The 12,522-nt window shown below is 41.5% G+C and overlaps 1 protein-coding gene across 1 annotated transcript in view; it reads right to left on the bottom strand.

Moving 5' to 3' along the window:
* PIK3R5 (phosphoinositide-3-kinase regulatory subunit 5) overlaps positions 1-12,522 on the bottom strand; it is an 823,030-nt gene that overhangs the window by 670,847 nt on the left and 139,661 nt on the right. The gene's annotated exons all lie outside the window — the stretch shown is intronic.

A 12,522-nucleotide genomic window follows, 5' to 3' on the forward strand; every position in this document is an offset into this window, starting at 1 on the left:
TTCTAAACATTCAGTTTCATTACTAACATTACCTCCCCTAATGCTATTATTTAACAGCTGTAATATAAGAAATTTAAACTTATGTGTAGTCCCAGCACTTAAGACATTTATTTATAAAGCATTCTTTTTATCTTTAATGGAGATATCAAAAATATGCTCAAGAATGCAGTCTTTAAGCATTCTGTTTGTTTTACCAATATAAAAACTATTGCATGCTGTGCTGGTTGGTTGCAAGATATATCAAGTCACAACTATTGCAATTTGCAAATAAATCAAGCTTTTATACAAGCTTAGTCATGGGATGTTCATAAACCTCAGTAGCTAACACATACTGACACGTTACAGTCTCTGCAGGGGTGTGTGCCTTTTCTATTCATTATATGTTGTTTCCTAGCTAAAGGCTTATAGCATAACATTTTCTTAAGTGAGGTGTTGTTCTTAAAACAAAACATAGTGTAGTCTCCCAAAATAGATTTATTTCTTTCATCACACGTGCCAGTGCCTTTTAATAATATTGCATACAGAGCTGACATCATTAGAATAAGTTACACTCATTCTTAATGTATTAACCTGTGGGACCAATGTGTTCATTTGGTATTATCCTGAGATGAGAAGAAAGGTCTAACATAACCTTTTCTATGTGACATAACATTATTTTTCGCTTTGTCTATTTCATACTCTGCTAAGCAGGCCACTAGAAAGTTCACTGAAAGCAAATAATATTATCTGATCATTAGTGTTTAACCTAGCATACCTAAGAAACTGCCCCCTCACAACATTCCTGGGAATGTGCTTCGGGTACATACCTTGTCTGTGTATTGTGTTACATCTTCTGCAGGGTTTCTTATAAACTTCTAAGATATGTTTTTTAGTAATTTTCACATCCAAAAAGTCTATGGTCTCAGCCGAAAACTTAAAAGCAAATCTTTAAAAATGTGTTGTCTTTTGTAAATATTCAACAAAGTAATATAACAGGGGAGTGGGCCTGTCCAGATGAAAAAGGCATCATCCACAAACCTGCCATAGAAAGAAATATATTGTCAAAATAAAATGGCATTGTCTAAGACATAAAGCATCTCCCAGTATGCAAAAGTCAAGTTTGCATAACTATTGGCACATGGTGTACCCATAGCTACACCTACTTTCTGTATATATAAAGTACATTAAATTTAAAAACATTATTATTCAGAATGACCTCTAATAAAGAGCCTATCAAGTGGATGTGTGTTGCTGTATAATCAGACAACTTAGATTGAAAGTGTAATAACTCAATACCCACATCATTAGGTATTACCATAAACAGTGAGGTCACATTCTTTGTCACCATCATCATCATCATCATCTTATTTCGGCTGTACCCGTTAGGGGTCGCCACAGCGGATCATCTGTTTCCATTTCTTCCTGTCCTCTGCATCTTGCTCTTTCACACCAACCACCTGCATGTCCTCTCTCACCACATCCATAAACCTTATCTTAGGCCATCCTCTTTTCCTGTTACCTGGTAGCTTCATCCTTAGCATCTTTTTCCCAATATAGTCAGCATCCCTCCTCAGCACATGTCCAAACCAATGTAATCTTGCCTCTCTGGCTTTGTCTCCAAGCCTTCCAACCTGGGCTGACCCTCTAATATACTTATTCCTAATCCTGTCCACCCTTGTCACACCCAGTGCAAATCTTAACATCTTTAACTCTGCCACATCCAGCTCTAACTCCTGTATTTTGTCAGTGCCACTGTCTCCAATGCATATAACATAGCTGGTCTCACTACCCTCTTGTAGACCTTCCCTTTCACTCTTACTGGTACTCGTCTGTCACAAATCACTCCTGACACCCTTCTCCACCCACTCCATCCTGCCTGTACTCTCTTCTTCACCTCTCTTCCACACTCACCATTACTCTGAACTATTGATCCCAAGTATTTAAACTCATTCACCTTCACCACCTCTACTCCTTCCATCCTTACCATTCCTCTATCCTCCCTCTCATTCACACACATATATTCTGTCTTAGTCCTGCTGACCTTCATATTCCTCTTCTCTCTAGAGCATATCTCCATCTCTCCAGGGTCTCCTCCATCTGTTCCCTACTCTCACTACAGATCACAATGTCATCTGCAAACATCATATTGCACGGGGACTCCTGTCTGATCTCGTCTGTCAACCTGTCCATCATCATTGCAAATACGGAAGGGCTCAGAGTTGATCCTTGATGTAATCCCACCTCCACCTTAAATGCATCTGTCACTCCCACCACAGACCTCACTGCTGTCACACTACCCTTGTACATATCCTGTACCATTCTTAGATACTTCTCTGACACTCCCGACTTCCTCATACAATACCACAACTCCTCTCTAGGCACCCTGTCATATGCTTTCTCTAAGTCTACAAAAACACAATGCAACTCCTTCTGACCTTCTCTGTACTTCACCATCAACACTCTCAGAGCAAACATTGCATCTGTAGTGCTCTTTCCCGGCATGAAACCATACTGCTGATCAGTAATCATCACGTCCCTTCTTAACCTAGCTTCCACTACTCTTTCCCATAACTTCATGCTGTGACTGATCGATTTAATCCCTCTGTAGTTACTACAGCTCTGCACATCACCCTTATTCTTAAAAAGCGGTACCAAAACACTTTTTCTCCATTCCTCAGGCATCCTCTCACTTTCCAAAATTTCATTAAACAATCTGGTTAAAAACTCTACTGCCATTTCACCTAAACACCTCTTTGCTTCCACAGGTATGTCATCTGGACCAACAGCCTTTCCATTCTTCATCCATTTCATAGCTATCCTTACTTCCTCCTTGCTAATCCATTGCACTTCATGAGTCACTATCCCCACATCATCCAACCTTCTCTCCCTCTCATTCTCTTCATTCATCAAGCCCTCAAGTACTCTTTCCATCTCCTCAACACACTCTCCTCGCTTGTGAGTATGTTTCCCTCATTATCCTTTGTCACCTTTACCTGCTGCACATCTTTCCTAGCTCGGTCCCTCTGTCCAGCCAATTGGTACAGATACCTCTAAAAAAGCATCTGTAGCAGTAATTTATAGGATCATAGGAAATTACTAGGCTATTGGCCCTGAGGCCCTTACAAGCCTAGCCAAGAATTTATCCCATGTTCCAACAAGTCAGCACCCTATGCCACTGTCCAGCAGGGACATAAGTGGAATCCCAGGGGTGTATTTTCTGTTCCTCATCCAGTTATCCAGGTTGTGATTAAAAAGGTTTAATGAGGGACTCTGCTTTACGTGGAGAGGGAGTCTATTCCATAAAAGGGAGAGTCTCTGGGACACAAATCTGTCCTGCCAACAAGTCCTATTGATATCACAGAACAGCTTGAGGTCTTGTATGCAGGTTACTTGAGTGGAGCTTGACTTGCAGATATGCAGCAGTCCCATTAGGGTGGGGTCCAAGATTGCTTTGTATTTCAGACAGAGGTCACCTCTTTGGAGTCTGCAGGAGAATGAGTAGAGGGATAGGGCTTTTAGCCTACCTGTGTAGGGTAAATGTTTGAGGCCCTGGATTCCCTGAGTATGGAATCTCTGTGCTCTCTCCAGCTTCTGCATGTGCTTTGCGAGGTACATGCCGAAAGGGGCACTGTATTCAATAATCAGTCTTATAAGGGAAGAATACAGGGATGTTATGAACACCTTGTCCCTGGATGAGATACCCTTACAAATGAGGAGGGCCATGTAGAAAGCTTTCCATACACTGGAGGCAATATGGTGGTCAAAAGTCAGTTTGCTATCAACCTGCGTGCCCCAGGTCCCTCACGACTGATTCCGTGCTTCATGCCTTATTATCAATGTAATAATTTGTGGGGACAACATTCTCCCCAAAGGGGTGATTATGCATTTTTTGGCACTCAGTTTGAGGCCATGTTTCTGGCACCAGTCATTTGTTTGGGTGAGACCCTCTTGGAGGATGTCCGCATCACTAGGGGAATTAATGACAGCACCCAGCATGCAGTCATCTGCACACTTGGTCAACCATAGCCCACTAGATCTGGCCTGCACATCTGAGAAGTGTATCCCAAACAGCAGAGGCCCCAAGACTGATCCCTGGTGTTCACCACTTGTTATGGGTCTACTACATTTGGTGGCTTCTCTGTTTTGACTAGGTGGGTTCTAGCAGTAACCCAGTTTGATATCCATCAGTTAACATATGGATTGATGCCTAGTTGAGAGAGTTTATCTATTATACCTGAGTAGGGAATAGTATCGAAGGCCTTGGCCAGGTCAAGGTAGACAGTGTGCACCATCTTCCCCTCATCTATGGCCTCGGTGACTGTCTCAAAGAAGTCGACCAAATTTAACAGGCATAACCTCGTCTTGATGAAACCAAACTATGTCTGATCATGTGTCTGGAGCTTGTCAATATCCTTGTTAATGAGGTCCATGATAATCCACTCAATGGCCTTGCAGATCAGGCTAGTTAGGCTGATGGGTCTATAATTTCCTGGCTCGGTGGATGATCCACCTTTGTGCAAATGGATTATAGTAGCTGTCCTCCACTCGGCTGGGATGAAGCCAGTACTTAGGCTTTGGTTGAATAGTGTGCCTAATGGTGCTGCAAGTTCCTGCCCGAGTTATGTAGGATGCAGCCTGGGATGTTATCGGGTCCCATGGAGGCTGTACTTTTTGTCTTTGAGGGGGCAGTGATGACTTTCTCCCTATAGATAAGGGGAGGGGGGCAGGTACTGGGGATGTTTTGTTTCACTGATGGGGGGGGGGGGGCACAGGTGTGAAGTTTTCACTGAACCTGTCTGCTAGCAGGTTGGCTATATCTACAAGGTTTGTGTATGTGGTGTCCTTGACCACCAGTTCTGAGCAGATCTTGGTGCTTCCCTTGAGATTCTGGACATATGTGAAGAAAGCCTTATGATTGTCTTTAGTTGATGTGGCCAGTATGGACTCGAAGTTTGCTTTGGAGGATTTCACTAGTGCTCTTATTTGCTTGTTCAGGCTAAGGAGAGATTGCTTCCAATTAGACACCTGCTCCTTCTTGGTCCTGGACAGCAATTTTTTTCCTTTTTTTATAGAATTTATTAATTGTAGATGTCCACCAGACAGGTTTACTCTTCCTTGCGGAGGACGATTTCATCCTGTCTGGTATTCCTGATTCCATGCAACTATATAAATGCTCATATAGTACTTGGTGTAAGTTCGGACATATGTGCCAGTTTCTGTGGAGGGGGCTGTGAAGCTGTTTATACCTTCCCTTAAGGGGTTGCAATCAGCTTTGGAGAAGTTTTTTTTGTTTGACCCTAGCTGGGGGAGGGGTCGGGGGAGATGGTGACTTCGAAAGTGACTGCTTTGTGGTCAGATCTTACCAGGGATGATGATACTGTAGGGATGCTGCAATGGATACTCATGTTGGTTAATACCAAATCCAATATATTTTCACCTGTTGTGGGGGTGTGAACCAACTCGTCCAAGGCATTTGCATTGACATATCAAGGAATCTCTGGGCATTTGTGTTTTGGCAGGAGTATTTCTTCCAATCTATGGTTGGATAGTTAAAATCTATTAGAAGAGCTGCTTGTAGATGTTCTGTCCTTGAGACAGTTCTCATTAGACACTGTATCGGTTGTCTTATTGGATGTAGCCAATGGGTACACCTTTGATGCACTGGGAGGTGGGCCAGAGTGGGAAACAATGAAATACTGCCAACATTGTGCTCCCTGACAGGACCTGAATGAGTGACCATGACTACTTCAGGCACTGGAGAAAGCAAGGTTCTAGCAAGCTGTGCAATGGGGAGAAGGATCTTTAGTATTTTACATGCACAGGATCTTCAGGGAGCATCTGCTTGGCAATTATGATGGCCCATTGTGGACAGTGTATCCCTGGCATGAGCTTGCAACAATTGCAAATGATTTCACTGATATAAATGTCTAAGATCAGCAGTGTTGGAATAGATATGGTGATGTGATGCAGCACCACCATGATGAGTTTTGTCACTGGGAGGCAGAGTTTTAGGACAGGAGGCCTGACGTACTGCAAGCATTTTTTATTGTTTTCAGTACCATTCCTTCTATTGACTTAACTGCTGTACATATTTACTTAAGGATTTTCCAGCAGTGGAGGAATAACAACTGGACTTGGTTGGGTGTCATGGAAAGTGGGAGCACCCCTCCCACCAAAGGGGTGTGTATGATGTCTGTGCCAGACATTTGGTTTGGAGTATATGCATGTAATCATTTTTCCCATTGTGTCATCCTACTACAGACCCAGTTTTAAGAGAGGAGTAGGTAATGCTACAGTCAGCACAAGCTGGCAAATGTCTCTGGTGCTGGGTAGCCAACTCTGTCCCTCAGCAGGGGGATGACATTTCTCTTGCTGGGGTGAACTGCAGGGATGACTGTTACCCTTAGTGTTTGTATTTCAGAAGGGGGGGCTTCTCTCATAAAAGTGGACTAGAGGGGGGTCTCCTGTCAGTTGCGGAGGTCACTGGGTACTGAAATATGGCAGCAACGTGATGCCCACCTTAGCAATATGGAGTGGATTATGGCACTGCTAGCTGAGTCACATAACTGGTAGGACCCACCCATTATGCAATAGCCTCCTAGGTGAGTGATGCCTGAGTTTGTTGCACTCTAAGTCTCACTTCCAACCATGCCAGGATTCCCCCACTATCCCCATCTTGGTGATTTTCCTCAATGTTTTACTATTGTCATCATCATCATCATCTGTCCATCCTCTGTATGTTTATATCCTTCCACTGTTCTGCACATCATTTGTGTGTACAATGTTCAATTCTGTCCAAGGCTGCATTCTGTGTTTGTTTTGTTACTTCTGATACATGCTCTTCTCCTTCTATCTCATCCACAGCAATCACTAATTACCTTTCTACCTACGTTTCCTTTGCAAATGTTACAAAAGGGACTCTTTCCCTATAAAATAAATAATGTCCTCCCATTTTCATACATTATGGTTACCCTTATATGCTTACCTCTGCTGGTTGTTCTCACTTTTCTTAGTTTCGTACTTAGCTCATTTTGCCCCCATTTGTATGATAAACAGGGTATACACTTTGTCATGTACACTAACACTGCTGTACTTGATGGCCTCTAGGCAAGCCTGGCATTCCTATATTGCCTTTCTTCTGCTAGATGAAAGAGATTAATTTACTTATGTGGTGCCATTCTACATGCACTAGCAAGCAATGACTTGGCCATGCTAGTCTACCTAAACTGTGACATCCGTCATGATGGTCACATGTCCTACTGCAGCATCGTAAGAGGCAGCTTAGTGTTCTGGGTTCCATCATTGATGGACTTCTATTTGCGTATGGTTTCCTTTCCTCTATATTCCAACACCATTCAGTGCCCACCATGTGAATGATTAGACATCAACCAATTCCAGCAGCAACCTCCTTCTAAACACTTAATCCTATTGAAAAGCATAGGTGGCAGCTATTTGAGAAAGTGCACACATGTTAAAGTTTGTAATGAAAGTATTAATAAACTGAGAATAAAACACTGTTTATAGTCCTGGTTTGAGGAAAATGTGTTCATATGTACTATTTACTAATCTTTATTATTTACCTTTTTAGCTTTATATTAAAATACCAATTTTTACTCAATGTGCACGCTAGTGCCTTAGATTTCTGAACAGCTGGAGGCAGACACGCAATACGAAGTGCTTCATGACAAAAGAAAAAATATTGGATAAGTGTTGTAATTCCTAGTTACTGCATTACTAGTTCTCCAAGGAAAGATTTATATGCCCAAAGGTTCGTAAGTTTAACTGTCGAGCTTACAACCTTTTGCATGTCAAGAAATTTGACTGCCATAGCACTGTATTGATATCTTTTACTCCCCATATATAAACACACATACATATAGGTTCATAGGTGTGTGCTAGGCTAACGGCCCTGGAGTCTATATAAGCCTAATCCAAGGAGATTCATCATGTCACACAAATTTAGTTCCCAGTGCCCCTGTCAAGCAAGGCCACTGAAGTGATCCCCGTGGTGAACTTCCTATTGCCCATCCACTCTTCAAGATTTTTCTTAAAGAGGGCCAGTGAACTGCTCTGCTTGATGTGAATTGGAAGTTTGTTCCAGAGTATGGGAAGTCTCTGGGTTAGGAACCTGTCCCTCCAGCATGTTCTGTTTATTGTGGTAATGAGGTTTTGGTCCCTGGAGCATGTGGCACAAAGGGACTGGGATTTCTTTAGGTGTAGCATATCTATCAGCTCTGGGTCAGACATGATTTTGTAGGTCAAGCAGAGATCACCTCTAAGTAGGCGATAAGAGACAGAGTATAGCTGGAGTTTTTTGAGTCTATCTGTATAGGGCATGTGTCCATGGCCTAAGATCCTCTTAATGAGGTATTTTTGTGGCCTTTCCAGTTGTTGTAGGTGTCTAGTGAGGTACATACCAAATGGGGTGTTGTATTCTATAATAGGTCTAATGAGGGATGAGTAGAGAGGGATTATGACCTCTTTCTTCCTGGATGAGAAACCTTTTGTAATTCCAAAAGTAAGGCAAGTACTACCACGCTGTGTATGAAGCAACTTCACTTTATTAAAACAATAAAAGCAATATCATAAGCACTTTTGATACTGCTTTTATTGTTTTAATAAAGTGAAGTTGCTTCATACACAGCATGTTAGTACTTGCCTTACTTTTGGATTTACTATTTGGATTTTTTGGCAGTACTTTCGGTGGAAGGAGTCCTTTACTTTTTGTTCTAAACCTTTTGTAATGAGATGTGCTACATAGAAGGACTTTCTGACTACAGTGATAATGTGGTTATCAAAGGAGATGTTGCTGTCAACCTGTGTCCCCAGGTCTCTTATCACACCTTCAGTGTTTAGTGGACTACCGCCTATGTGGTAGTTCATGGGCACCAAATTTTTCCCAAAGGGAATGACAATGCACTTTTTGGCATTGAGCTTAAGACCATGGTTCTGGCACCAGTCACTGGTGTCAGTGAGGCGTTTTTGTCGACTGTCTACATCAGCTGGAGAATCAGTAATGGCTCCCAGTTTGCAATCATCTGCAAACTTGGTCAGCCAGACTCTCTTTGTGTTGGCTTGAATGTCAGAGAAGTAGATGCCAAACAGGAGAGGACCTAGGACCGATCCCTGTGGGACACCACTTGTAACTGATCAGTAGTCAGATTTGGAGTCTGCTACTTTCACAGTGTGGGTTCTATCAGTGAGCCAGTTGGCAACCCATGTTATGACATAGGGGCTTATGTCTAGTTTAGTGAGTCTATCTGTAATTCCTGAGTGAGGGATGGTATCGAAGGCCTTGGCAAGATCTAGGTAGGTTGTGTGAACTACCTTGCCCTCATCCACAGCTCTGGTGACAGACTTGAAGAAGTCTATCAGGTTGAGCAGGCATAATCTACCTTTCACAAACCCAAACTGTGTGGTGTCCAGAGTTTGGAGATCCCCGACATCCTTATTCATAAGGTCCATGATGATGCGCTTCACAGCCTTACATATCAGACTCATCAGACTAATGGGGTGGAAGTTTCCAGGGTCTGTAGTCACTCCACCTTTGTGGAGTGGTATGACCATAGCAGTGTGCCATTCAGTAGGAACAAAGCCTGAAATGAGGCTGTGATTGAACAGGGTACTCACGTGTGGTGCCAGTTCACTTTGTAATTCATGTAGAACACAGCCAGGGATATTATCAGGTCCCATGGAAGCTGTATTCTTGGCTTTGAACAGTGCGTTTTTTACCTGTGTAGCTGTGATAATAGGGACTTGGCATTCCTCAGGTATTGTGATAGGCTCTTTAGGGGGTGAAAGGGGGGTAAAGGTCGCATTGAACTTGTCGGCCAGTATGTTGACAATATCAGTTGGTTCTGTATATGTATTGCCATTGTGCTGTAACTCAGAGCAAATCTGAGTATTGCCATGTAGATTCTTGACATAGCTATAGAATGCCTTGTATTTGTCTTTAGAACTACAGCAATTTTGTTTACATAGCTAGCTTTAGAGAATTTGATGAAGGATCTCAGTTTTTTGCTGAGGCAAACAAGGGAGTTTTTCCAGTCTTGGAAATTCACCCTTTTCTGCAACAGTTTTTTCCTTCTGTTGTAGAGTTTGTTTATGGTGGGGGACCACCAGATTGGCTTCCTTTTTTTGGAGGAGAGCATCTTGGTTATGTTTGGTATGGCCCATTCCATGCACTTGTGTATGTGCTCATACAGTGCATTGGTACATGATTCAGCAGTCATGCACCTATTTTCCATTTGCATGGGTGTCATGAAGTTAGCCACCTCTGTTTTTAGAAGCCCAAAATTGGCTTTGGAGAAGTTTTTTTAATGATGGTTTCCTTTGGGGGGGTGAGGGTGTGATGTGGATATCCATGGTGATTAGCTTGTGGTTATATCTGACCAGGGAGGAGCTGATTACTGTTGTAGGGCAGCGGTTGCCCATGTTAGTACACCACATACACATGTATAAAGATTATTTTCCAAGAAAGGTAAAGATCAACTTCCTTTCATTGTAGTGGAAGCTTATTCCATGCTCTTTAAAGGTTTGTATGATGTATCTGCGACTTTTCTGATATTACTGATATTTATTTTTAGTAATAGTTTTCAAAGACCCTTGCAAAGAATTCCAGCAGGATCAACTGGTTTGTGTACCTCTATTTTTTAGAGTACTTTCAGAACTCTTCCCTTAATGAAATGCTAAGGATTACTCCCACTATCCTTGGTTGTTCAACATAAATACATTTGTCAAATGCATAATTCATTTGCCTTGAAATAGTAGATAGAAATGTGCAGTTTTACTATCCCTCCCCCTAATTTGTCTTTTTTAAATATATCCATTAGGTTTCCATCTTCTTTCTTGAACAGTCTATCCTTAGTTTGTGCCTTTGTTTTCTGTTAGTCCCTTATGTTCCCTTCTGTTTTAGTTCCTGCTAATTAATCTGTATACTTCTATTTTCACTGACAGTTGATTGCACTTTTTTGAAAGCAATAACATGTTGTTATTTGTTGACATGAATTTCTTTTCACAAAAAGTTGTGTTGCTTAGTGAAAAGGGATGACGATGAAGCGGGGCAGTTCAACAGATAAGGAGAATGAGATTTTGGATCCATATCCTCGAGAGGAAGAACAACCATACAGAATGTTATATTCAAAGTTGCAGAAAGTAGTCAAAGAACTCGGCAAACACGGGAATGAAGAAGGTTTTTTCAATGGGATGACTACAAGAAGGGGTACAATAAAAAGGCAAGAGGGGGCTGGAATTTTTCTGGAGAAAACTGGCAAAGAACCAAAGTATTGGGAGCAAATAAGCAGAGAGGGAAAGATAAAACAGTGGGATGAAGCCAAGAAGGTTTGGACTTCAGGTTAGAGACTGTCCTCTCTAACAAGGATTGATATCAGAGCATAGGCAAAGAGAAAGGGATAATGGAATCTTATATGAACAACCTTCTTTTTAGTTGGATCTAGAATGAAAGCTGATGTTTAAAAAAGGGATAATTAGCAGAGCACATAAAATACTGCATTATAACTGTACAAATCAATCAGAGGAGGGTAGATAAGATTGGGAAGAGATACTGGAAAAGCAATTTACAAAAAAAAAAAAAACAATGGGAGGACATATGTATGGCTACAACATACGCAACAAAGTTAAGAAGGTTTAGGATTTTTGCTTGGAAGTGTGCATAGGTATTTTTATACAACAGAGACTGCAACAAATTTTTTTCTCAGGAAGATAACAAATGTTGGAGATGTGATGGGGAAGAGTCAACTGGAAACAGGTCTTTTTGGGAGTGTAATGAACAGATTTAAAAAATTCCCTACAGAATACTCTGCCAGAAATATTGGAGGAGCAAATGGTTGTAACTAAGAAAATTATTCTTTTGTGCTGGGAGCTTGGGACACAAGCTCTGAATTGCATGGAGATTGTAAGGCTTTATTAAGTTTAATTTTATTGGCTGCCAAAAAAGTAATTACTAGAAAATGGAAATCAAAATATAAAACAACTGTATTAGAAGCACTGAATACTGTAAAGAAGATAAACAACACTGCAAATGGGATCTTTATAAAAGGAAGGGAGAAAATTACATATAAATAAATGAAATTTATGGGAATAATGGAAGCAAAATAAAGTTCAGGAGGTAGAGTGAGGTTTAACCCATTCCCACCAATGGAGCTCTGTAAGATGTCATTACATTCACTGCTGCAATATCCTTAATTATATGGGGATTTCCTGTTGCAGAAGCCCGACGTCCAGTCAGTCTTCCAAAGATTTCTGAATTTAAAAGGTATGCTGAACATCACCATACACACCCTTTGCAATGTAGGGCATAAAGGTGGCATTCAGGCTTACCAAAAACAGAACTTCTTTGCCGTCAGTCTGAATGTATCTTTTACACCATCAGTCTGTTTACCTGCATTCTTTTCCTGCCAGTGGAATGCACTTTTGTTCTCCAGGGACTTCCTATGCCTATTTGTTGTTTTTTCAAGATAAGTGCCCCAGTGGGAATTTTGTTTTTCTTGTTTTTTGTGTTCCTTGAGATTAATGTCATCCAGG

Source organism: Protopterus annectens, chromosome 10.part0 (assembly GCF_019279795.1).
Source record: "Protopterus annectens isolate FY-2018-M chromosome 10.part0, PAN1.0, whole genome shotgun sequence".
NCBI lineage: Eukaryota > Metazoa > Chordata > Ceratodontiformes > Protopteridae > Protopterus > Protopterus annectens.